This window comes from Symphalangus syndactylus, chromosome 15, assembly GCF_028878055.3.
Source record: "Symphalangus syndactylus isolate Jambi chromosome 15, NHGRI_mSymSyn1-v2.1_pri, whole genome shotgun sequence".
Taxonomy (NCBI): Eukaryota; Metazoa; Chordata; class Mammalia; order Primates; family Hylobatidae; genus Symphalangus; species Symphalangus syndactylus.
Window position 1 is genome coordinate 94,612,967 of NC_072437.2, and position 23,980 is coordinate 94,636,946.

The 23,980-nt window shown below is 39.8% G+C and overlaps 1 protein-coding gene across 7 annotated transcripts in view; it reads left to right on the top strand.

The window, feature by feature from the left end:
• MTUS2 (microtubule associated scaffold protein 2) overlaps positions 1-23,980 on the top strand; it is a 729,967-nt gene that overhangs the window by 503,545 nt on the left and 202,442 nt on the right. The gene's annotated exons all lie outside the window — the stretch shown is intronic.

The window sequence follows — 23,980 nt, forward strand, 5'->3', positions numbered from 1 at the left end:
CGGGAGCGCCATGCTCCTGCTGGCTCTAGGCTCACAGCTCCAAAGCTAGGATCCAGGGATGGATCCACTACTCCCATGGTAGGGTTGGCTCTAGAGCCACACTGTGCCTGCCGGGTTCAGTCCAGCAAAACTGATCCCCATGCCCCACCTGTGCATACCTACAAAGCTAGTGACTGGACATGCAGAATTCAGCTGATTCAAAGGTGTAACTAGCACAGGTGCTTGTCAGCAGAAAGTGCCGAGGCAGCATCAGTGTGGCCCCTGCTATGCTTCTCCTCCCATCCCTCCCACAAGTGCATCTATTTGCCTGCAGGGATGTTTGTGTATCTTGTTCCTAGCTTTTCTTTTTCTACATTATAGAAGGCAAATTTATCAGGATGGTAGAATGAATGTTGAGCCCTAATTCACCATAGACGGCTCATCCATAGTAGTGTTTATTCCTCCATATTTTTTCTATGCTTGTATCAATGTATCATCATATCAATGTATATACATATGTAAACATACGGGTTTTATACGTATTTTTTAATGAGACTGCATTATATCAATTTTTCTACATGTTGCTTTCCTTACTCAATGTAGGTCATAGAAATACCCTTGGCAATGGTAGGGCTCATTCTTTCCAATGGCTGCATGCTGTGGATATGCCATGATTTACTCAATCATTCCTTCACTAGTGGGTATTCATTTTGCAACCAGTATTTGCCACAACAAACAATGCTGCAATAAACAGCCTTGAGTGCATGGCACTGTTTCTATGAGATTAGTTCCCTGGAGTGGTGTTGCTTTGTTTGACGCATTAATAGATATGGATAGATTGCCTTTCAGAGAGGCTCCACCCATATCCCTGCTAGGAATAGGTGTTATCCCTTTCTAGAATTTTGGTCCGCTTGATGGGAGTGAAGTATTATCCCAAAGTTCTTTTACTTTGCATCTCCCTGACCACTAGACTAGCTGGAGCCTCTTGCTCTAGCAGCACCTTGCAGTTCCCTTTGTTAAGACTTAAATTGGCTCATTTAGTTTTGTTCTTCCTCAGGGGAAGGTAAGCTTCTGGGGGTGGTGACTGTGTCTATTTTAACACAGCATCCTCATTGCCCGCCACAGTGACTGACTCACAGTAGGTATTTAACATCGAAGGGTTAATTATTGAATCAACAAATGAATGAATAGATATCACATGGCATTTGAATCTTTCAGCTACAATTTATTAACAGTTTAGTCTTGGTTTAATTAGAAAATAATTAACCCTATGGTATGTTAAAACACAGTGGTTGAATCAACCCTATAGCCCAGTGTTTCTCAAGCTTTAGCGTATCAGTGTCACCTACAGGGCTTGTAAACACACAGATTACTGGGCCCTATCCCCAGAGTTATTGGTTCAGTAGGTTTGGTTTGGGGCTCGAGAATTTGCATTTCTAACAAATTCCCAGGTGGTGCCTCTAGACTAGGGATTACACTTTGTGAGCCACTTGTAGAAAAATGGGTTAGGAATTTGAAAAGACAGTTCTTAGAAAAAGGCAAAGGGCTCTTAGCCATATGAAAGGATAATAATTGGCCTCACTGATTAGAAAAACATAAGGTGAAACTACAATAGATTACAATGCCCTACCAATTATACTGGCAAAAATCCAGAAGTTTGACAACATATTCTATTTGTGAGGCTGCAAGCAAACAGGCATTCTCATACATTTTTGGTGGGAATATAAAATGGTACAAATAGGAAGAGGAGTTTGGCAGTATCTAACAAAATCATACATGCATTTATTCTTTGACATAATAGTCTCATGCCGAGGAGTCTTTCCGAAAGGTAGACTGACAAGAATACAGTGTATGGAGTGATTCATTTGAGCACTCTTTGAAGTAGAAAAAGACTGAAAACAACTCAAATGTCCATTAATAGGGGGCTCACTGAACAGATTGTGGTATATCCACGGGATGCAGTACTATGTAGCTGTTATATGAATGGGGAAATAGCTCTTTGTATTAACATTACTAGAAAGTGATTTCCAGGAGGTCATTGAGCAATAAAAGATGGAGGAAAAAAATGTAGTAGACTATGTTTTATCTAAACAATAGGAAAATGGTATATATGAACTTATATTAAGAAAAAGCAATAGAAGAATAAGCTAATATTTTTTTAAAAACAAATGATGGCCTTCAGGGTGAAAGAAGGAATAAAAGGAGAGAATAGAGATGTAGGTTAATGATACATTTTGAATGCACCTTGTTTTGTAGATTTGAAATTACATAGATATTTTACACAATTATACATTAAATGTTAAAAGATAATATCTAAAACTCAAAAATGAAATTAAACAAATGGAAGTAATTGCATAGCCCGTTGATGGCACAACCACACAGAGAAGTACATTTCCAACGGTATATACCTCAGATTCAGAAAGAATTGCAATGAAAATCTGAAATTATTGGTGGTAGTGTTAGTATTGTGATTCTGCATCTGCTGTTATTCTGAATGTGTGTATTATGGGATGAATGTGATTAGGGGTATTACAGGATAAAGTCAGAACTCATCTGAAATTTATCTTTAAAACAATATTCTCGGCTCTATCCACTGGAAAGTTGTAAGTGTTGACTAAACCAGTCATAATGAGCACTCCTAGAGCCTAGGTTGTGATGTCTAAATGGACTTCCCAGTAGAGGGAGACAGGGATCCTTGAAGAAACAGCTGTTTCAGGTCTAGGACAAGAAATGTAGATCCTAGAACATCTTGCCATACTAACTGGCTAAGAAGAATATAAAAACTATGAGGATTCTGTTGAAAAGACCTATGGGTCAACTTGAATAAGCTCCTACTGGTAAAAAAGAAAAAAATAAAAGAAAAACTGAAAGAGTTTGAATATCAGTAAGATTAGTATTTACAATGGATTAGTACCCATCAGTGAGAGCATATGATAAAAAACAAAACCAAAAAAAAAAAAAAAACCTCCCAAACTAGTCACATTGGAGGATGCTAGGAAATGACCTCATTATTTTAAAATCTGGTAAATAAAGGAAAAGAAAAGCCTTTTAGTAATTTCTCCTACTCAGTCTGTATCTCAAGATAACCAAATAGCTGGTGAGGGGGAAGTTTCTCCTTATAAAAGTATTCCAGCTAATACAAAACACACGATAAAACATCCCTTTTTGCCTCTTCTGATGAATGAGTTGATAAAAGCAATGATCATCAGTGTGAGGAATCACCAGACATTACGAACTGTCCAGATGGAAATATATACAAATTACCTGGAAATTAGTCTTGGGGGGGAAAATGGATTTGGTGCAGCCTCTGCAGTTAACTACTGATTTACTAGAAATACAAAGGAATGCAGAGAAGCACGTTAAAAACACCATGAGGATTGAATCAGCAAACCTAGACTCTGGGAACCTCTATGGGACACACCTTCTGATGTACTCGGCAAGAGCAACAACAACACAAAGTGTGACAAATAAAAACCAAACATCTTTGTGGAAAACGAAGAGGGTGTGGGAACCTGTAGATTACAAAAAATGTGAACATATCAGCCAATTTTGGAGCTAATTTTAGATCCTAATTCAAACAAACATTTGAACAAAAATTTGAAATTCAAACAAAAATTCAAAAAAACTTTGGAAGATATTGGGAAAATGTGAACACTGGCTATATGGTGATATTAAGGAATTATTGTTAATTTTTTTTTTTTAGACAAGTCTCTGTTGCCCAGGCTGGAGTGCAGTGGCACGATCTTGGCTTACTGCAATCTCCACCTTCTGGGTTCAAGCGATTCTCCTGCCTTAGTCTCCCAAGTAGCTGGGATTACAGATGCATGCCACCACGCCCAGCTAATTTTTGTATTTTTAGTAGAGTTGGGGTTTCACCATGTTGGCCAGGCTGGTCTCGAACTTCTGACCTCAGGTGATTTGCCCACCTCAGCCTCCCAAAGTGCTGGGATTATAGGCGTGAGCCACCACACGCGAATTATTGTTAATATTTTGAGTTTGATGTATTTGTGGCTATGTTTTTAAAAAGAGTCATGTTTTAGAAATTCACATATATGAAATGCTCTCTGGTGTTTCTTTCAAAATAGCCTAGGATGGTGGTGAGCAGAGTCTATGACATAAAAGATGAAACAACACTGGCCACACATTGCTCATTGTTGAAGCTGGGTAATGGAATACAGTAAGTTAACTCAGCTAGTCTCTCTAGTGTCTGTTTAAAGAGTTATATAATAGCATGTTAAAATGTGTAGAGAGAGTGGCTGTTTTCATGGAAGTGAAGTTAAATGGAAATAAGGTATTTCAGATGTTGAGAAGAGGAAAGGCAGGTAGCGTGACCATAAGTTTCATTACTTTTCCAAGTGTTTCTGCTACATAAGGGATTTCTGAAAGCCATGCACCATCTATCTATCTATCTATCTATCTATCTATCTATCTATCATCTATCTATCATCTATCTATCTATCATCTATCATCTATCTATCTAATCTATCTATCTATCATCTATCTATCTAATCTATCTATCTATCATCTATCTATCTATCTATCTATCTATCTATCTATCTAATCTTACTTATTTGAGACAGAGTCTGGCTTGGTGGCCCAGGCTCGAGTGCAGTGGTATGATCTCAGCTCACTGCAACCTCCACTTCCTGGGTTCAAGTGATTCTCCTGCCTCAGCCTCCTGAGTAGCTGGGATTACAGGCGTGTACCACCACACCAGGCTAATTTTTGTATTTTTAGTAAGGACAGGGTTTCACCCTGTTTTTGTATTTTTAGTAAGTACAGGGTTTCACCATGTTAGCTAGGCTGATCTCGAACTCCTGATCTTAGGTGATCTGCCCACCTTGGCCTCCGAAAGTGCTGGCATTACAGGCATAAGCCACCAAGCCATGCACTCTTGATGACCATTTTCTTCCACTTTGTATTACTTTGTAAAACACTAATTTACAGAATCTAATTTGGTTCTCACAAAGACCCTAAGAGGTAGGCAGGGAAATTATTACAGATGCAGAAAGTGAGACTCAGGTGAAACGAGTTATCCAAGGTCACACAATGGCATCCAGAAATAAATGGATGTTGTATATGTTCCCAGTCCTTTTCTTATGATAATAGTATAAATATCCAGCTAAGGACTATCAGAATTCCATCTGTGGGCTGCAATTTGTCCATTACCAATAGATTGCATGCGTGTGAACGGGGGATGGTGTTAAGCAGGGCGATGCCCAGGGCTTTGTGCTTCAGGCCAGGCTCTCTTTGAGATTACCCGGTTAGGAGTTCCAGTGGAGATGCCTTAACCTCTGTGTGGTCCTTCCCTGTTCTCGCTCGTGGCGGAGCACACCCCACACTATTTGCGTTTTCCATAAAATAATGCATTTTTGAGAAGTGTGCTCCTTTCCCTAAAAGCTGACATCACTCTGTGTGTGTGTGTGTGTGTGTGTGTAAACATTCACCCAGTCCTCCCTCACTGAACACATGCGTGTTATTTTCTCCAGAGGCAAAATTGTGAGTCTGTAAACTTGCTTGTCCCTTCTTATGATGAGCTATCCCTTTGTTGAAAACTCGAACATTCTTTCAAGCTGCCCTACAGGCATCTGATATTTACTAGACTTGCTTTCCCAGGTATAAATTTTTATGAGTGTAATAATTGCTTTTATTCCTATTCCAGACCAAAGCACATTGCATAGTTGCTCCACACTTACCAATTTAGTGATGAGGTTACCGGGTATTATGTTGTGGGATGGGATGTTCTGGAGATGTGCAGATGAGTGAGACACGATTCCTGTCCCCACAGGGTTCACAGGCTGATGGCAGAGAAGCACAAAGAAACAATTATTAAAACGTTGACCGATGTTTTAATGAGCTGTTATACAGCCTGACATGTGTCAGGCCTGGTCAGGAGGCTGCAGACCCCCTCACTTATACAACTGAATGGCTAATACTGCCCTTAGTGACTAGACTGAAGGCAGAAGGAGGACAAGCGTAGAGGAAAGACAGTAAATCTAGCTTTAGATGAGATGAGTTTGAGGTGCCTGGGAGACCTCCATCTAGCAATGTCCAGTAGACAGCTGGAATAAGCCAAGAGCTCTGAGGAAAGTTTTGAGTTGGAGATTTCCATGTGGAATTCATGGGCTTATCCTCGCGACTCTGGGAATGGAGGCAACGGGGATGTGAGTTTGCTTGGGAGGACATGGAAAATGCAAAGGTAACTGCGATTGCCGCCTTGCTAATACCAAAATGGGAGCAGCAGACGAAGAAGGATCATCTGGAGAAAGAAGAGCTTTCAGAACACAGAGCGGGGCAGCAGCTGAGGAAATGGAAGCCGTGAGCTCAGACTGTTCTTTGAGGAATGGAAAGGGGAAGGGAAGGAGGATACGGTGGTAGCATAAAGGGAAAGTGGGCGAAGGAAATTCTTGCTTTTTAGAATGAGTGACACTCGCCTCTATGTATAGAAATTTCAAGAAAAGGAGGGAGTAAAGAAGTACTGGAGCCAGGCCTGTTAGGTGGTGGGGGTGGCACTAGGGCAGGAAGCCAGGCCCTGCAGCATGGGATGAGGGGGCTGATATTGGAAAGGAGCTGCACCACCTTGTGTTTGTCTAAGGCTGGAGGCTCCACTTGACTTGGGAGATGGATTCTGGGGGAGTTTTGGCAAAATGGTTAACTCGCATTCTACCCCTCCACTACCTACTGATCACTAGTGAGAATGTGAGAACAGCAGGGCACTCACCAAATGCCTGTCCGTCATCACAGAGTAGCACCTACACCTGGTCTCAGCATTTCACCTGCTGCATTTTAAGCGGACTCAGAGACTGCAAAACAGCCAAATCCGCTGTTTGTCCCAGGGGTTGTTTTGCAACACTACTTTTTCTGGATTGACTTTGCATATGCAAAAACAAATCCAGCTGGGTTTAAAAAAAAAAAAACCTTTATAAAAAATAAATAAGTGTTCTCCTATTTTTGTATAGCAAATTGAAATACCCTTTTTTCCTACCACGTAACTGTAGAAGATTTTGGTTCAGGAGCACTGATGCTCATCAGAGCTCCAGGACTAAGTAGTAATTGAAGCATGTGGTATAAACTGCTTTAGCTTTTACAGATATGTGACTAAACAGCCTTATATCTGTAAAAACAGCAAAGCTCAAGTATGGACTAATGGATGGGATGGTAAAGATGCCTCACTCCTGCAAAGAGGCTGGGTGGACACCAATCCAGCTCCGCCTGTCTTAGCCATTGGACTTGGGACAAATCAACATTAAGGAATCTTTTCATATTTCTCAGTCAGTTAAAAAATGTGTAGGGATAATAGTTCCTACTCCATGGGATTGTTCTGAGAATTAACATAAGTGAAAGGACATAGAACAGAGTGGGGATTTCTTTTTTTTTTTTTTTTTTTTTTTGAGACGGAGTCTCTCTGTCACCCAGGCTGGAGTGCAGTGGTGCGATCTCGGCTCACTGCAACCTCTGCCTCCCGGGTTCAAGTGATTCTCCTGCCTCAGCCTCCCGAGTAGCTGGGACTACAGGCACTCACCACTGCACCCGGGTAATTTTTTTTTTATTTTTAGTAGAGACAGGGTTTCACCATCTTGGCCAGGCTGGTCTTGAACTACTAACCTCGTAATCTACCCACCTTGGCCTCCCAAAGTGCTGGGATTACAGGCGTGAGCCACCGCACCTGGCCCAAAGTAGGCATTTCATAAAGGCTATTTGAGTTTTAGAGGGTTAACTGGAATGTGAAGAAATTTTAGAGGGTACAGACCCCTTCCAGTCTCTCATAGGCAGAAGAGGGGTTTTAATGAAACCTACCATGTACTCTCCAGAATTGGTATTTATTGATGTTTCTGCTTTACCCCACCTCCACACCCCACATTCTGCTCTGCCCATGATCAAATTTCTTTTTCCCCTGAATTTCCCCCTCAGAAACCCGCATTCACTAGTGCAGAGGAAAACCATGTTGCAATGAAGAACTTACCTGTCATTCCACATATCTCCAATAAAGATGCCTGTACAATTCCAAAGTTAGGGGAGAAAAAGGGAAAACTGAAAAGCCCCTGTAATACTTTCGGTGCCTTTCTCTAAGTGATTATTTTTCCTGCCTTTGTCTATAAACCCATAATATTTACTTAGCAGTTAAAAGGTAGCTCTTTCCTAGGTCATGTTCCCTTTAAGTTGGGAGTCCTGAAAACAGGCTGCATCTTGGTTTCCCTTTCCTGTAAGTGCCTCTGCTAGGAATATCTGTTTTCTTGTTTTGTTTTGTCTTTTGTTTTTTTTTTTTTTTTTTTTGAGACAGAGTCTCGCTCTGTCACCCAGGCTGGAGTGCAGTGGCGCGATCTCGGCTCACTGCAAGCTCCGCCTCCCGGGTTTACGCCATTCTCCTGCCTCAGCCTCCTGAGTAGCTGGGACTACAGGCAGCTGCCACCACGCCCGGCTAATTTTTTTGTATTTTTTTTTCATTTCTTTTTATTTTTTTTTATTTATTTTTTATTTTTTATTATACTTTAGGTTTTAGGGTACATGTGCACAATGTGCAGGTTTGTTACATATGTATCCATGTGCCATGTTGATTTCCTGCACCCATTAACTCGTCATTTAGCATTAGGTATATCTCCTAATGCTGTCCCTCCCCCTTCCCCCCACCCCACAACAGTCCCCAGAGTATGATGTTCCCCTTCCTGTGTCCATGAGTTCTCATTGTTCAATTCCCACCTATGAGTGAGAACATGCGGTGTTTGGTTTTTTGTCCTTGCGATAGTTTACTGAGAATGATGTTTTCCAATTTCATCCATGTCCCTACAAAGGACACGAACTCATCATTTTTTATGGCTGCATAGTATTCCATGGTGTATATGTGCCACATTTTCTTAATCCAGTCTATTGTTGTTGGACATTTGGGTTGGTTCCAAGTCTTTGCTATTGTGAATAGTGCCGCAATAAACATATATGTGCATGTGTCTTTATAGCAGCAGGATTTATAGTCCTTTGGGTATATACCCAGTAATGGGATGGCTGGGTCAAATGGTATTTCTAGTTCTAGATCCCTGAGGAATCGCCACACTGACTTCCACAATGGTTGAACTAGTTTACAGTCCCACCAACAGTGTAGAATACCTAGGAATCCAACTTACAAGGGATGTGAAGGACCTCTTCAAGGAGAACTACAAACCACTGCTCAATGAAATAAAAGAGGATACAAACAAATGGAAGAACATTCCATGCTCATGGGTTGGAAGAATCAATATCGTGAAAATGGCCATACTGCCCAAGGTAATTTATAGATTCAATGCCATCCCCATCAAGCTACCAATGACTTTCTTCACAGAATTGGAAAAAACTACTTTAAAGTTCATATGGAACCAAAAAAGAGCCCACATCGCCAAGTCAATCCTAAGCCAAAAGAACAAAGCTGGAGGCATCACGCTGCCTGACTTTAAACTATACTACAAGGCTACAGTAACCAAAACAGCATGGTACTGGTACCACAACAGAGACATAGATCAATGGAACAGAACAGAGCCCTCAGAAATGATGCCGCATAGCTACAACTATCTGATCTTTGACAAACCTGACAAAAACAAGAAATGGGGAAAGGATTCCCTATTTAATAAATGGTGCTGGGAAAACTGGCTAGCCATATGTAGGAAGCTGAAACTGGATCCCTTCCTTACACCTTATACAAAAATTAATTCAAGATGGATTAAAGACTTAAATTTTAGACCTAAAACCATTAAAATCCTACAAGAAAACCTAGGCAATACCATTCAGGACATAGGCGTGGGCAAGGACTTCATGTCTAAAACACCAAAAGCAATCGCAACAAAAGCCAAAATTGACAAATGGGATCTAATTAAACTAAAGAGCTTCTGCACAGCAAAAGAAACTACCATCAGAGTGAATAGGCAACCTACAGAATGGGAGAAAATTTTTGCAACCTACTCATCTGACAAAGGGCTAATATCCAGAATCCACAATGAACTCAAACAAATTTACAAGAAAAAAACAAACAACCCCATCAAAAAGTGGGCAAAGGACATGAACAGACACTTCTCAAAAGAAGACATTTATGCAGCCAAAAAACACATGAAAAAATGCTCATCATCACTGGCCATCAGAGAAATGCAAATCAAAACCACAGTGAGATACCATCTCACACCAGTTAGAATGGCCATCATTAAAAAATCAGGAAACAACAGGTGCTGGAGAGGATGTGAAGAAACTTTTTTGTATTTTTAGTAGAGACAGAGTTTCACCGCATTAGCCAGGATGGTCTCGATCTCCTGACCTAGTGATCTGCCCGCCTCGGCTTCCCAAAGTGCTGGGATTACAGGCGTGAGCCACCACGCCCAGCCAGGAACATCTCTTACACCCCATTCCCTCCCACACAACCTGTTCCCTCTTCTTCTCCTTTCTCTGGTGACACCTGTCTCTCCTTCAGGTCTTGACCTAAATGTTGCCTGTTCAGGGCTCTTCCCCTCGTAGCTCTGCTCACGAGTTCAGTTGTCTAATGATGTATGCGATTGGCTAACGTCTCTCTGCCCCATATGTGCAGTCATGGCTGGTGTACTCATCCCCAAATCCTTAGCACCAACAATTTGCCCAGCACAAAGCAGGCTGTCAACAAATATCTGCCGAATGAATGAAAGTTGCAATTCCCCTAGTGATTTGAGAGCACTTGCCACAATGAGTGCTCAGAAAGTACCTGTGTCTTGTTGCAGATGGTCACATAATGAAGCAACAAGACAAACCAGATATTTAAGATAAGTGAGAGACGTGCCCTCTGCCTTCCTGTTAGTATGGGCTCCAGCAGGTACCTGAGAACCCAACTGTTCCAAGCCGCTTGTGGAACTGTCCAGAGAAGGTTGCTTCTTATATACACTGATAGCAAATCACAGAGCCCGCCTGGTAGAGGCAGCTCACAGCAGCCCCCAGCGCACCTCTCTCCTAGTTTCCTCTGTCCACTGTTAACCCTGTGGTCTCCTCCTCCAGGGCCCACAGTGAGGGGCAGCCCCAGCCACTGGAGAGCCAGTGAGACACGCCATGGATGACAGTTCCTGAGTCTTGGCCCAAATCTACCAAGAAACTAATTTCAATGGTGTCTTAAGCCTCCGTTTTTGTTTTCAAAAGGCATAAAACTTTGTATGCGTTTTTGTATCATTGACTCAGCGGGGAGGTACTAGGGTGTTTTAATAAAAGATTTGTTTACACTGCAGAGAACCCCATGCTAGCCACTGGGCAGACCCTCAGCTGTGGCTCCCTGGGAACATCGCAGATGTCCAGCAACCCCTGGTGGCTCTGCATTTTCCAGCCTTTGAGCTGAGCTCACAGGTGATTACCTGCATCAGCCTCGGTCCTGCTGACCGCATGAGATGGTTGAGGTCGTAGGGCTCGCTGGTTTAGAATATGTCTTGTCCTTCTTTTTTCATTATCAGGAGACTAAGATCCATGAGGGAGAGGCCTTCATTTTGTTTCCCAGCTCAGATAGGAGGCCAAACACATTGCCTAAAAACCCAGAGAAAATGGAATTGAGTTATCCAAGCAGGACATAGTTGGGAAAATAAAGCAAAAACTCATTTTAAATGTAACCAGGACTTTCTCTTCTCAGTTTCATCCAACTCTAACATCTAAGGCCTCCTTGCATTTCAAAATCATTGCTGCTAAGAGGTAAATTTTATTACAGAATTTTAGCTTTGCATGTATCCTGTTGGTTTTAAATAAAGTCCAGTTTCTAAAATGAGATTCAGTTTCACATTACCTTGTTCTGTTGTCAAGCTAATTAAAAAGCAGAAGGTAGGCATGCAGATTGTAGTTAAATCCCAAATAATTGGATTTCTTGGGACTGTGAGGTATTTGAGTTACTTTAATTACTGAGATAATACAAACTCTTATTGTTTTAACCCTTGGTGGAAACACTTCTCAGCTGTGATACTTTGCTTCCTTCCCTTGGTGGCTCTAAGCTGATGATGGCTGAGCTCTTGCATTTCAGTGTCACCTGCTCAATTACCATCACCCCCTGTTGTCCACTCAATGTGTACCTACAATAGAATGTACCCTGGAAGTACTTGGGCTGTTTCCTTTAACCTACATTTCTGATGTGAGTTTTTGGTGAGTGATTCTTTTCTGGTTCACTCATTGAACAAACATCTGAGTGCTTGCTTTAAGGCACAGGTGACTTGGATTCAAAGATAATTAGAACAGTCTTAACCCTTGAGGGACTTGTAAGTAACTAAAAGAATTTGTAACCTGGTAATTAGAGTGAGAATGAGAGGCCTATAATCTTATTATCTAGACTCCAGTTAATTCTAGCAGATCAAGAGTTCACAGTAGGATGGATTACGAAAAGAATGACCTGAAAAAAGCTTAAATTAAATATAATAAGTTTTATTGATGATTTAATCACTTTCTATTATTTGTTTAATCATTTTCTAATTTATTTGTCTAATCATTTTCTAATTTATTTGTCATTTACTCATTTTTTTCATTTCGGAAAAGATCCAGTGTAGTTTGCAGTAAAGGGCACAGGATTATAGAGATAAAAATCTGAGTAATAGAAGAGAGAAAAGCATGACAAAACTAGGCTTGGAGCTTCTTGGCTAAAGGTGAAAGAAGAAACACACTCAAGGGAAAAAAAGAGCCTGCCATTTCATCAGGAGAGAGAAACTTATTTCCTAGCACAAATGTTACAGACTTTAATTCTGCAAATTTTAAAAAGTTGTATTGAGCAACATAATTGACACTTACTTTAATTATGTGTCTTAATTTTCTTCTGACAATGAAAAAATTAGTTTAAAATGTGGGGATACGGAAAGCCTTTTTTAGTATGACATAAAACCTAGAAACATTTTTAAATGACAAAATTACATAAAATCACATAAAAATTTAAAACTTTCTACAATGAAAGACATCATAGAGTTGAGAAAGATGAAAAACTGATAGAAAATGTTGCAACAAACTGTGAATATACATGCAGTTTAAACAACCCCTGAAAATCATAAGCAAAAAACAACTTAATTTGAAAAATAGGTAAAGATATGAATGTGTATTTTACACACTAGAAGTACAAAGTGGTCAATGGCTATAAACATATGAAAAGATATTCAAATTTACTAATAACTAAACATATTCCCTTTTTAGAATGAGATACAGTCTTTTTAATAGTGGATTATAAACCTTTAAAAAGATTTATTACATCCAAGGTTGGTAAGAATGTGGTACACCAACACTCTTGTAGTGTTAGTAGGAATATAAATTGGTATACTCTTTTGAGAGCAATTTGCCAATAACTATGAAAATTTAAATTTATATGACAATCCAGTATTTCTGCTTCTAGGACCCTCTCAAAACATCCTTGTTCAAGCAAGAATGATATATGTGCAGGAACTTTCTATGCAGCATTGGTTACAATGCTAAAAAAGTTGGAAACAATCTAAATATCTGTCAATATGGAAATATGTAAATAAGTTATGATATAGCCATTTAATAAGTGCTTATATAGTTATTAAAAAATGAGATAGATCTACATGAATTACATGGAAAGATGTCCATAACATGTCATTAGAGGTAGAAAGCTATAGAACACAATCTCATTTTTATAAAACTGAAATAAAATAAATCATTTTATGTATGCCTTTTTGTAAACTTACAGAAAAAGTTGGAAAATATCATTTATATAGTCAAGAGCTACTATCATTGTGGTATTCAATTGGAGGAAAAGTTGTAATGAGGAAAAAGAACTTTCATTTTTAAATTTTGTTCTTTCTATATTGTCAGAATTTTTCCAGATGTGTTTCCATTTTTGCTATAAAATATATAAAGATAATCGAATAAAAAGATAATAATTTGTTCTAAGAAAAGAGCATGAAGGATACAGAAAAAATGAAACAAAAATATCTCAAAGCCTCACAGTTTATCATTAGACACTAATAACATATATTGGTATATTTCCTTCCAGTCTTTTCTCTATATGGGTATGATTTTTTTCCTACCTCAGTTATTCTTCATGTATAGTTCTGTATCCTGCTTTTACAGTTAACAATATATCCTAAAAATTTTCCAACATCATGATAAATATGTGAAAAGGTTCTTTTTAATGATGTTATAATAACTGCATATTGATTAACCATAATTTGTAAAACTACTTGTCTCCTGTTCATTTAGGTTGCTTTCAGTGTTTCACTATCATGAAACAATGAAGTACAATGAATTTAATAAATTTATTTTGCAAAATCATATTTTGTTAGAGGTTTTCAAGACTATTTTCAGGCTTGATGATTTCCCTAGAAGGGTTCATAGGACTTAAAAGTTGCTATATTTATTATTATAATGTATTACAGTGAAAGGATGCAGAGTAAAATCAGCAAAGGGAAAAAGCTCATGGGGCAAAGTTCAAATGAAACCAGGCACAAGTTTCCAAAAGTCCTCTCTCAGTGGAATCACACAAAATATACTTCACCTTTTCAGCAATGATGTGTGAAAACATGAACAGATTTTGCCATTGAGAGAAAAACATCTGAGCCTGGTTGTCCAGGGTTTTTGTTATGGATCAGTCACACATACATACAGCATCTTTTCTATGTGTAAACTAGGCAAATTGATGCAGTATGGCTCAGGACCTTGAGCATGCAAAATGCTCTTGTGAGTTAGAACATTTAAGAGCCCAGCTCTCAGGAGCTGGTCAGTGGCCAGTCATGAAACAGGCCCTTCTTGGAAGTGTGCAGGGATTAAGCAATTCAGGCCTGCTTAGTTATTCCTTTCCCACACAATGAGGCACAAGTTTCCCATATGTTCTTAGGATACATTCTTAAAAGTGGAAATGCTGAGTCATATGAAGTATGTCTTTGAAAATAACAGAAATATTTTGACTGGCTGTTTCTTTTTTTTTTTTTTACTTTTATTATGTTTAATTCACGCATAATTTTATGTATGTATAGGGCACAGTGTGATATTTTGATACATTGTACAGTGTAATAATCAACTCAGAGTAGTGTATTAATCACCTCAAATACGTATCATTTCTATGTGTTAGGAACATTCAAAATCCAATCTTCTGGCTATTTGAGAATATCCAGAAATTGTTAATTACAGTCATCTTATAGTGCCATAGAACACTAGAACTTACTCCTCCTATCTGGACGTACTTTTGTATCCATTAACCAACTTTTTCCTATACTCCCCTACCCCCTACCTTCCCCACCTCTAGTGACCACTATTCTACTCTCTCCAATGAGATCAACTTTTTTAGCTTCCACATATTAATGAGAACATTTAGTATTTATCTTTGTGTGCTTGGCTTATTTCACTTATAAAATAATGTCCTACAAGCTTATCCATGTTGCTGCAAGTAACTGAATGTTGTTCTTTTTTATGGCTACATAGTATTCCATTTGTATATATACCTGTTTTAGTCCATTTTCTTTTTCTTTTTTTTTTATTATACTTTAGGTTTTAGGGTACATGTGCACAATGTGCAGGTTTGTTACATACGTATCCATGTGCCATGTTGTTTTGCCGCACCCGTTAACTTGTCATTTAGCATTAGGTATATCTCCTAATGCTGTCCCTCCCCCCTCCCCCCACCCCACAACAGCCCCTGGAGTGTGATGTTCCCCTTCCTGTGTCCATGAGTTCTCATTGTTCAATTCCCACCTATGAGTGAGAACATGCAGTGTTTGGTTTTTTGTCCTTGTGATAGTTTACTGAGAATGATGGTTTCCAGCTTAATCCATGTCCCTACAAAGGACATGAACTCATCATTTTTTATGGCTGCATAGTATTCCATGGTGTATATATGCCACATTTTCTTAATCCAGTCTATCGTTGTTGGACATTTGGGTTGGTTCCAAGTCTTTGCTATTGTGAATAGTGCCGCAATAAACAAACGTGTGCATGTGTCTTTATAGCAGCATGATTTATAGTCCTTTGGGTATATACCCAGTAATGGGATGGCTGGGTCAGATGGTATTTCTAGTTCTAGATCCCTGAGGAATCGCCACACTGACTTCCACAATGGTTGAACTAGTTTACAGTCCCACCAACAGTGTAAAAGTGTTCCTATTTCTTCACATCCATCCTCTCCAGCACCTGTTGTTTCCTGACTTTTTAATGATGGCCATTCTAACTGGTGTGAGATGGTATCTCACTGTGGTTTTGATTTGCATTTCTCTGATGGCCAGTAATGATGAGCATTTTTTCATATGTTTTTTGGCTGCATAAATGTCTTCTTTTGAGAAGTGTCTGTTCATGTCCTTCGCCCACTTTTTGATGGGGTTGTTTGTCTTTTCTTGTGAATTTGTTTGAGTTCATTGTAGATTCTGGATATTAGCCCTTTGTCAGATGAGTAGGTTGCAAAAATTTTCTCCCATTCTATAGGTTGTCTGTTCACTCTGATGGTAGTTTCTTTTGCTGTGCAGAAGCTCTTTAGTTTAATTAGATCCCATTTGTCAATTTTGGCTTTTGTTGCCATTGCTTTTGGTGTTTTAGACATGAATTCCTTGCCCATGCCTATGTCCTGAATGGTATTGCCTAGGTTTTCTTGTAGGATTTTAATGGTTTTAGGTCTAACATTTAAGTCTTTAATCCATCTTGAATTAATTTTTGTATAAGGTGTAAGGAAGGGATCCAGTTTCAGCTTTCTACATATGGCTAGCCAGTTTTCCCAGCACCATTTATTAAATAGGGAATCCTTTCCCCATTGCTTGTTTTTGTCAGGTTTGTCAAAGATCAGATAGTTGTAGATATGTGGCATTATTTCTGAGGGCTCTGTTCTGTTCCATTGATCTATGTCTCTGTTGTGGTACCAGTACCATGCTGTTTTGGTTACTGTAGCCTTGTAGTATAGTTTGAAGTCAGGTAGCGTGATGCCTCCAGCTTTGTTCTTTTGGCTTAGGATTGACTTGGCGATGCGGACTCTTTTTTGGTTCCATATGAACTTTAAAGTAGTTTTTTCCAATTCTGTGAAGAAAGTCATTGGTAGCTTGATGGGGATGGCACTGAATCTATAAATTACCTTGGGCAGTATGGCCATTTTCACGATATTGATTCTTCCATCCCATGAGCATGGAATGTTCTTCCATTTGTTTGTATCCTCTTTTATTTCATTGAGCAGTGGTTTGTAGTTCTCCTTGAAGAGGTCCTTCATGTCCCTTGTAAGTTGGATTCCTAGGTATTTTATTCTCTTTGAAGCAATTGTGAATGGGAGTTCACTCATGATTTGGCTCTCTGTTTGTCTGTGATTGGTGTACAAGAATGCTTATGATTTTTGTACATTGGTTTTGTCTCCTGAGACTTTGCTGAAGTTGCTAATCAGCTTAAGGTTATTTTGGGCTGAGACGATGGGGTTTTCTAGATACACAATCATGTCATCTGCAAATAGGGACAATTTGACTTCCTCTTTTCCTAATTGAATACCCTTTATTTCCTTCTCCTGCCTGATTGCCCTGGCCAGAACTTCCAGCACTATGTTGAATAGGAGTGAGGAGAGAGGGCATCCCTTTCTTGTGCCAGTTTTCAAAGGGAATGCTTCCAGTTTTTGCGCATTCAGTATGATATTGGCTGTGGGTTTGTCATAGATAGCTCTTATTATTTTGAGATACGTCCCATCAATACCTAATTTATTGAGAGTTTTTAGCATGAAGGGTTGTTGAATTTTGTCAAAGGCCTTTTCTGCATCTATGGAGATAATCATGTGGTTTTTGTCTTCGGTTCTGTTTATATGCTGGATTACATTTATTGATTTGCTTATGTTGAACCAGCCTTGCATCCCAGGGATGAAGCCCACTTGATCATGGTGGATAAGCTTTTTGATGTGCTGCTGGATTCGGTTTGCCAGTATTTTATTGAGGTTTTTTGCATCAGTGTTCATCAAGGGTACTGATCTGAAATTCTCTTTTTTGGTTGTGTCTCTGCCCGGCTTTGGTATCATGATGATGCTGGCTTCATAAAATGTGTTAGGGAGGATTCCCTCTTTTTCTATCGATTGGAATAGTTTCAGAAGGAATGGTACCAGTTCCTCCTTGTACCTCTGGTAGAATTCAGCTGTGAATCCATCAGGTCCTGGACTCTTGTTGGTTGGTAAGCTATTGATTATTGCCACAGTTTCACAGCCTGTTATTGGTCTATTCAGAGATTCAACTTCTTCCTGGTTTAGTCTTGGTAGGGTGTATTTGCCGAGGAATTTATCCATTTCTTCTAGATTTTCTAGTTTATTTGCGTAGAGGTGTTTGTAGTATTCTCTGATGGTAGATTGTATTTCTGTGGGATTGGTGGTGATATCCCCTTTTTCATTTTTTATTGCATCTATTTGATTCTTCTCTCTTTTCCTCTTTATTAGTCTTGCTAGCGGTCTATCAGTTTTGTTGATCTTTTCAAAAAACCAGCTCCTGGATTCATTAATTTTTTGAAGGGTTTTTTGTGTCTCTATTTCCTTCAGTTCTGCTCTGATTTTAGTTATTTCTAGCCTTCTGCTAGCTTTTGAATGTGTTTGCTCTTGCTTTTCTAGTTCTTTTAATTGTGATGTTAGGGTGTCAATTTTGGATCTTTCTTGCTTTCTCTTGTGGGCATTTAGTGCTATAAATTTCCCTCTACACACTGCTTTGAATGTGTCCCAGAGATTCTGGTATGTTGTGTCTTTGTTCTCACTGGTTTCAAAGAACATCTTTATTTCTGCCTTCATTTCATTATGTACCCAATAGTCATTCAGGAGCAGGTTGTTCAGTTTCCATGTAGTTGAGCAGTTTTGAGTGAGTTTCTTAATCCTGAGTTCTAGTTTGATTGCACTGTGGTCTGAGAGACAGTTTGTTATAATTTCTGTTCTTTTACATTTGCTGAGGAGAGCTTTACTTCCAAGTATGTGGTCAATTTTGGAATAGGTGTGGTGTGGTGCTGAAAAAAATGTATATTCTGTTGATTTGGGTTGGAGAGTTCTGTAGATGTCTGTTAGGTCCACTTTGTGCAGAGCTGAGTTCAATTCCTGGATATCCTTGTTAACTTTCTGTCTCGTTGATCTGTCTAATGTTGACAGTGGGGTGTTAAAATCTCCCAGTATTGTTGTGTGGGAGTTTAAGTCCCTTTGTAGGTCACTCAGGACTTGCTTTATGAATCTGGATGCTCTTGTGTTGGGTGCATATATATTTAGGATAGTTAGCTTTTCTTGTTGAATTGATCCCTTTACCATTATGTAATAGCCTTCTTTGTCTCTTTTGATCTTTGTTGGTTTAAAGTCTAGTTTATCAGAGACTAGGATTGCAACCCCTGCCTTTTTTTGTTTTCCATTTGCTTGATAGATCTTCCTCCATCCCTTTATTTTGAGTCTATGTGTGTCTCTGCACGTGAGATGGGTTTCCTGAATACAGCACACTGATGGGTCTTGACTCCTTATCCAGTTTGCCAGTCTGTGTCTTTTAATTGGAGCATTTAGCCCATTTACATTTAAAGTTAATATTGTTATGTATGAATTTGATCCTGTCATTATGATGTTAGTTGGTTATTTTGCTCGTTAGTTGATGCAGTTTCTTCCTAGCCTCAATGGTCTTTACAATTCGGCATGTTTTTGCAGTGACTGGTACTGGTTGTTCCTTTCCATGTTTAGTGCTTCCTTCAGGAGCTCTTTTAGGGCAGGCCTGGTGGTGACAAAATCACTCAGCGTTTGCTTGTCTGTAAAGTATTTTATTTCTCCTTCACTTATGAAGCTTAGTTTGGCGGGATAGGAGATTCTGGGTTGAAAATTCTTTTCTTTAAGAATGTTGAATATTGGCCCCCACTCTCTTCTGGCTTGTAGAGTTTCTGCTGAGAGATCAGCTGTTAGTCTGATGGGCTTCCCTTTGTGGGTAACCCGACCTTTCTCTCTGGCTGCCCTTAACATTTTTTCCTTGATTTCAACTTTGGTGAATCTGACAATTATGTGTCTTGGAGTTGCTCTTCTCGAGGAGTATCTTTGTGGTGTTCTCTGTATTTCCTGAATCTGAATGTTGGCCTGCCTTGCTAGATTGGGGAAGATCTCCTGGATAATATCTTGCAGAGTGTTTTCCAACTTGGTTCCATTCTCTCTGTCATTTTCAGGTACACCAATCAGACGTAGGTTTGGCCTTTTCACATAGTCCCAAATTTCTTGGAGGCTTTGTTCGTTCCTTTTTATTCTTTTTTCTCTAAACTTCCCTTCTTGCTTCGTTTCATTCATTTCATCTTCCGTCGCTGATACCCTTTCTTCCAGTTGATCGCATCAGCTATTGAGGCTTCTGCAATCTTCGTGTAGTTCTGGATACTTGGCTTTCAGCTCCATCAGCTCCTTTAAGCCCTTCTCTCCATTGGTTATTCTAGTTATCCATTCGTCTAATTTTTTTTCAAAGTTTTTAACTTCTTTGCTATTGTTTTGAAATTCCTCCCGTAGCTCAAAGTAGTTTGATCTTCTGAAGCCTTCTTCTCTCAACTCGTCAAAGTCATTCTCCGTCCAGCTTTGTTCCTTTGCTGGTGAGGAACTGGGTTCCTTTGGAGGAGGATAGGTGCTCTGCTTTTTAGAGTTTCCAGTTTTTCTGCTCTGTTTTTTCCCCATCTTTGTGTTTTTATCTACTTTTGATCTTTGATGATGGTGATGTACAGATGGGTTTTTGGTGTGGATGTCCTTTCTGTTTGTTAGTTTTCCTTCTACTAGACAGGACCCTCAGCTGCAGGTCTGTTGGAGTTTACTAGAGGTCCACTCCAGACCCTGTTTGGCTGGGTGTCAGCAGCGGTGGCTGCAGAACAGCGGATTTTCGTGAGACCACAAATTCAGCTGTCTGATAGTTCCTCTGGAAGTTTTGTCTCAGAGGAGTACCTGGCCAAGTGAGGTGTCAGTCTGTCCCTACTGGGGGGTGCCTCCCAGTTAGGCTGCTCGGGGTTTAGGGACCCACTTTAGGAGGCAGTCTGTCGGTTCTCAGATCTCCAGCTGCATGCTGGGAGAACCACTACTCTCTTCAAAGCTGTCAGTCAGACAGGGACATTTAAGTCTGCAGAGGTTCCTGCTGAATTTTTGTTTGTCTGTGCCCTGTCCCCACAGGTGGAGCCTACAGAGGCAGGCAGGCTTCCTTGAGCTGTGGTGGGCTCCACCCAGTTCGAGCTTCCTGGCTGCTTTGTTTGCCTAAGCAAGCCTGGGCAATGGCGGGCGCCCCTCCCCCAGCCTCGCTGCCGCCTTGCAGTTTGATCTCAGACTGCTGTGCTAGCAATCAGCAAGACTCCGTGGGCATAGGACCCTCGGAGCCAGGTGCGGGACACAATCTCCTGGTGTGCCGTTTTCCAGGCCCGTTGGAAAAGCGCAGTATTAGGGTGGGACTGACCTGATTTTCCAGGTACCGTCTGTTACCCCTTTCTTTGACTAGGAAAGGGAACTCCCTGACCCCTTGCGCTTCCCGAGTGAGGCAATGCCTCGCCCTGCTTCGGCTCACGCACAGTGCGCTGCACCGGCTGTCCTGCACCCACTGTTTGGCACTCCCTAGTGAGATGAACCCGGTACCTTAAACGGAGATGCAGAAATCACCCATCTTCTGTGTCACTCAGGCTGGGAGCTGTAGACCGGAGCTGTTCCTATTCGGCCATCTTGGCTCCGAAGAACCTGTTTTAGTCTATTTTCATAATGCTATGAAGAAATACCCAAGACTGGGTAATTTATAAAGAAAAAGAGGTTTGTTTAATGGACTCACAGTTGCACATGGCTGGGGAGGCCTCACAATCATGGTGGAAGGTGAAGGAGGAGCAAAGGCATGTCTTACATGACAGCAGGCAAGGTGGTGTGTGCAGGGGAACTGCATTTTATAAAACCATCAGATCTCATGAGACTTATTCACTTTCATGAGAACAGCATGGGAAAAACTTGCCTCCATGATTCAATTACCTCCCACCAGGTCCCTCCCATAACATGTGGGGATTATGGGAGCTACAATTCAAGATGAGATTTGGGTGGGGACATAGCCAAACCATGTCATTACCACATTTTCCTTATCTGCTAAATGAACACTTAGGCTGATTTTATATCTTGGCTGTTGTGACTAGTGCTGCGGCATAAACTTGGGAGTGCAGGTATCTCTTGAACATACTGATTTCCTTTCCTTTGGATATATAGCCAGCAATAGGATTGCTGGGTCATATGGTAGTTCTATTTTTAGGTTTTTGTTTGTTTGTTTTTTTGTGAGACAGCTTACTCTGTCACCCAGGCTGGAGTGCAGTGGTGCAATTATGGCTCACTGCAGCCTTGACCTCCCTGGGCTCTGGCGATCCTCCCACCTCAGCTGCCCGAGTGGTTGGGATTACAGACACTCACCACCATGCTTGGCCAATTTAAAAAATAATTTGTTTTTGTAGAGATGGGATCTTTCTATGTTGTCCAGGCTGGTCGTCAACTCCTAGGCTCAAGCAGTCCTCCCACCTTGACCTCCCAAAGTGGCATTAGCCACAACCCCCAGCCTATTTTTAGGTTTTTGAGAACCTTCCATACTGTTTTCTATAATGGCTATACTAATTTCCATGCCCACCAACAGTGTGTAAAAGTTCCTCATTCTCTACGTTCTCACCAACATTTGTTACTTTTTGTCTTTTTGATGATGACCATTTTAACTGGGGTGAGATGACCTCAATATGGTTTTGATTTGCATTTCCCTGATGATTAGTGATAATGAACATTTTTTATATACCTGGTGGCCATTTGTATATCTTTTCTGAGGGTTGTCTGTTCAGCTCATTTGTTCATTTATTTATTGAATTATTTTGATTTTTACTGTTGAGTTGTTTCAGTTCTTTTTATATCCTGGATATTAATCTCTTGTTGGATGAATCATTTGCAATTTTTTTCTCCCATTCTATAGGTTGTATCTTCAGCCTGTTGATTGTCTCATTTGCTGTGCAGAAGCTTTTTAGTTTTATGTAATTCTATTTGTGTATTTTTGCTTTTGTTACCTGTGCTGTTGAGGTTATTCTCCGTAAAATCTTTGCCCAGACCAATGTCCTGAAGTATTTCTCCTATTTTTTCTTCTAGTATTTTCGTAGTTTCAAGTTTTACATTAAAGTCTTTAATATATTTTGAGTTGATTTTTGTATATGGTGATAGGGTCTAGTTTCATTTTTCTGCATGTGGATGTACAGTTTCTTAATATCATTTAATGAAGAGACTTGCATTTTACCTAATGAACGTCCTTGGCATCTTTGTCTTACATGTAATATTCTGTTGACAATTGAAAGAATGCATAAGTATTTTAGATACCAGGCATATAAATAACAAAGATATTTTATGAAAGTCATTTCTTATTTCTTTTCCTTTTTAAAAAAGATATGTTTGTTAAGAATTCTGTATGCATCATGCAGTATTCTTAGGGGTTTGTATATTCAACTTCTGATGCTCAAGGAAGCTGTAGTTTGGAGAAATTAAGTAACCCGCACACCGCTAGTCATAGAACTTCTTTGTAGCAGGAATCAGCCCAAGCCTGTTGGCCTTTAAAACCTATAGACCTAACTTCTGCTACTTAAATATTCTTACTTTGATGGAAGCCAATTAATTGCATTTTATTAAAGTTACCTTGATTGAAAAATACAACTTAGAGACTTAGTTATTCTTGCTAGTTACCTTACATATAGTTTCCCAACTCCCCTACAGTAATTCTGAGGTCTGTTTACACTCCTCCCTCTTAGGGGTTTCAGATGCAAGCCAGGAGCTAATGCCCTGTCCTAAACATGTTTGAGGTATATGATCCACTCCTATAATATTGATTTCCTGTAAGTTCATAATGATCATTGAGATCAGTGTGATGACAATGGAAAGTGTTGTGGATTTAGTGCTAATGATTTTATATATATACACACACACACACACAAACACACACACACACACACTAACCATGCTATTCAGTGCTGTGTAAAACGAAGGCTCTCAAGTAGTCCTGAAACTTAGCTTTAGTCATGTAGTGGTTCTTCTTCTCAAAATTTTTATGAAAAGCTTTTCTGCTGTTCATATGTCAAATACAAAATCTCTCCAGTGCATTGATCCATATAATTTTACACT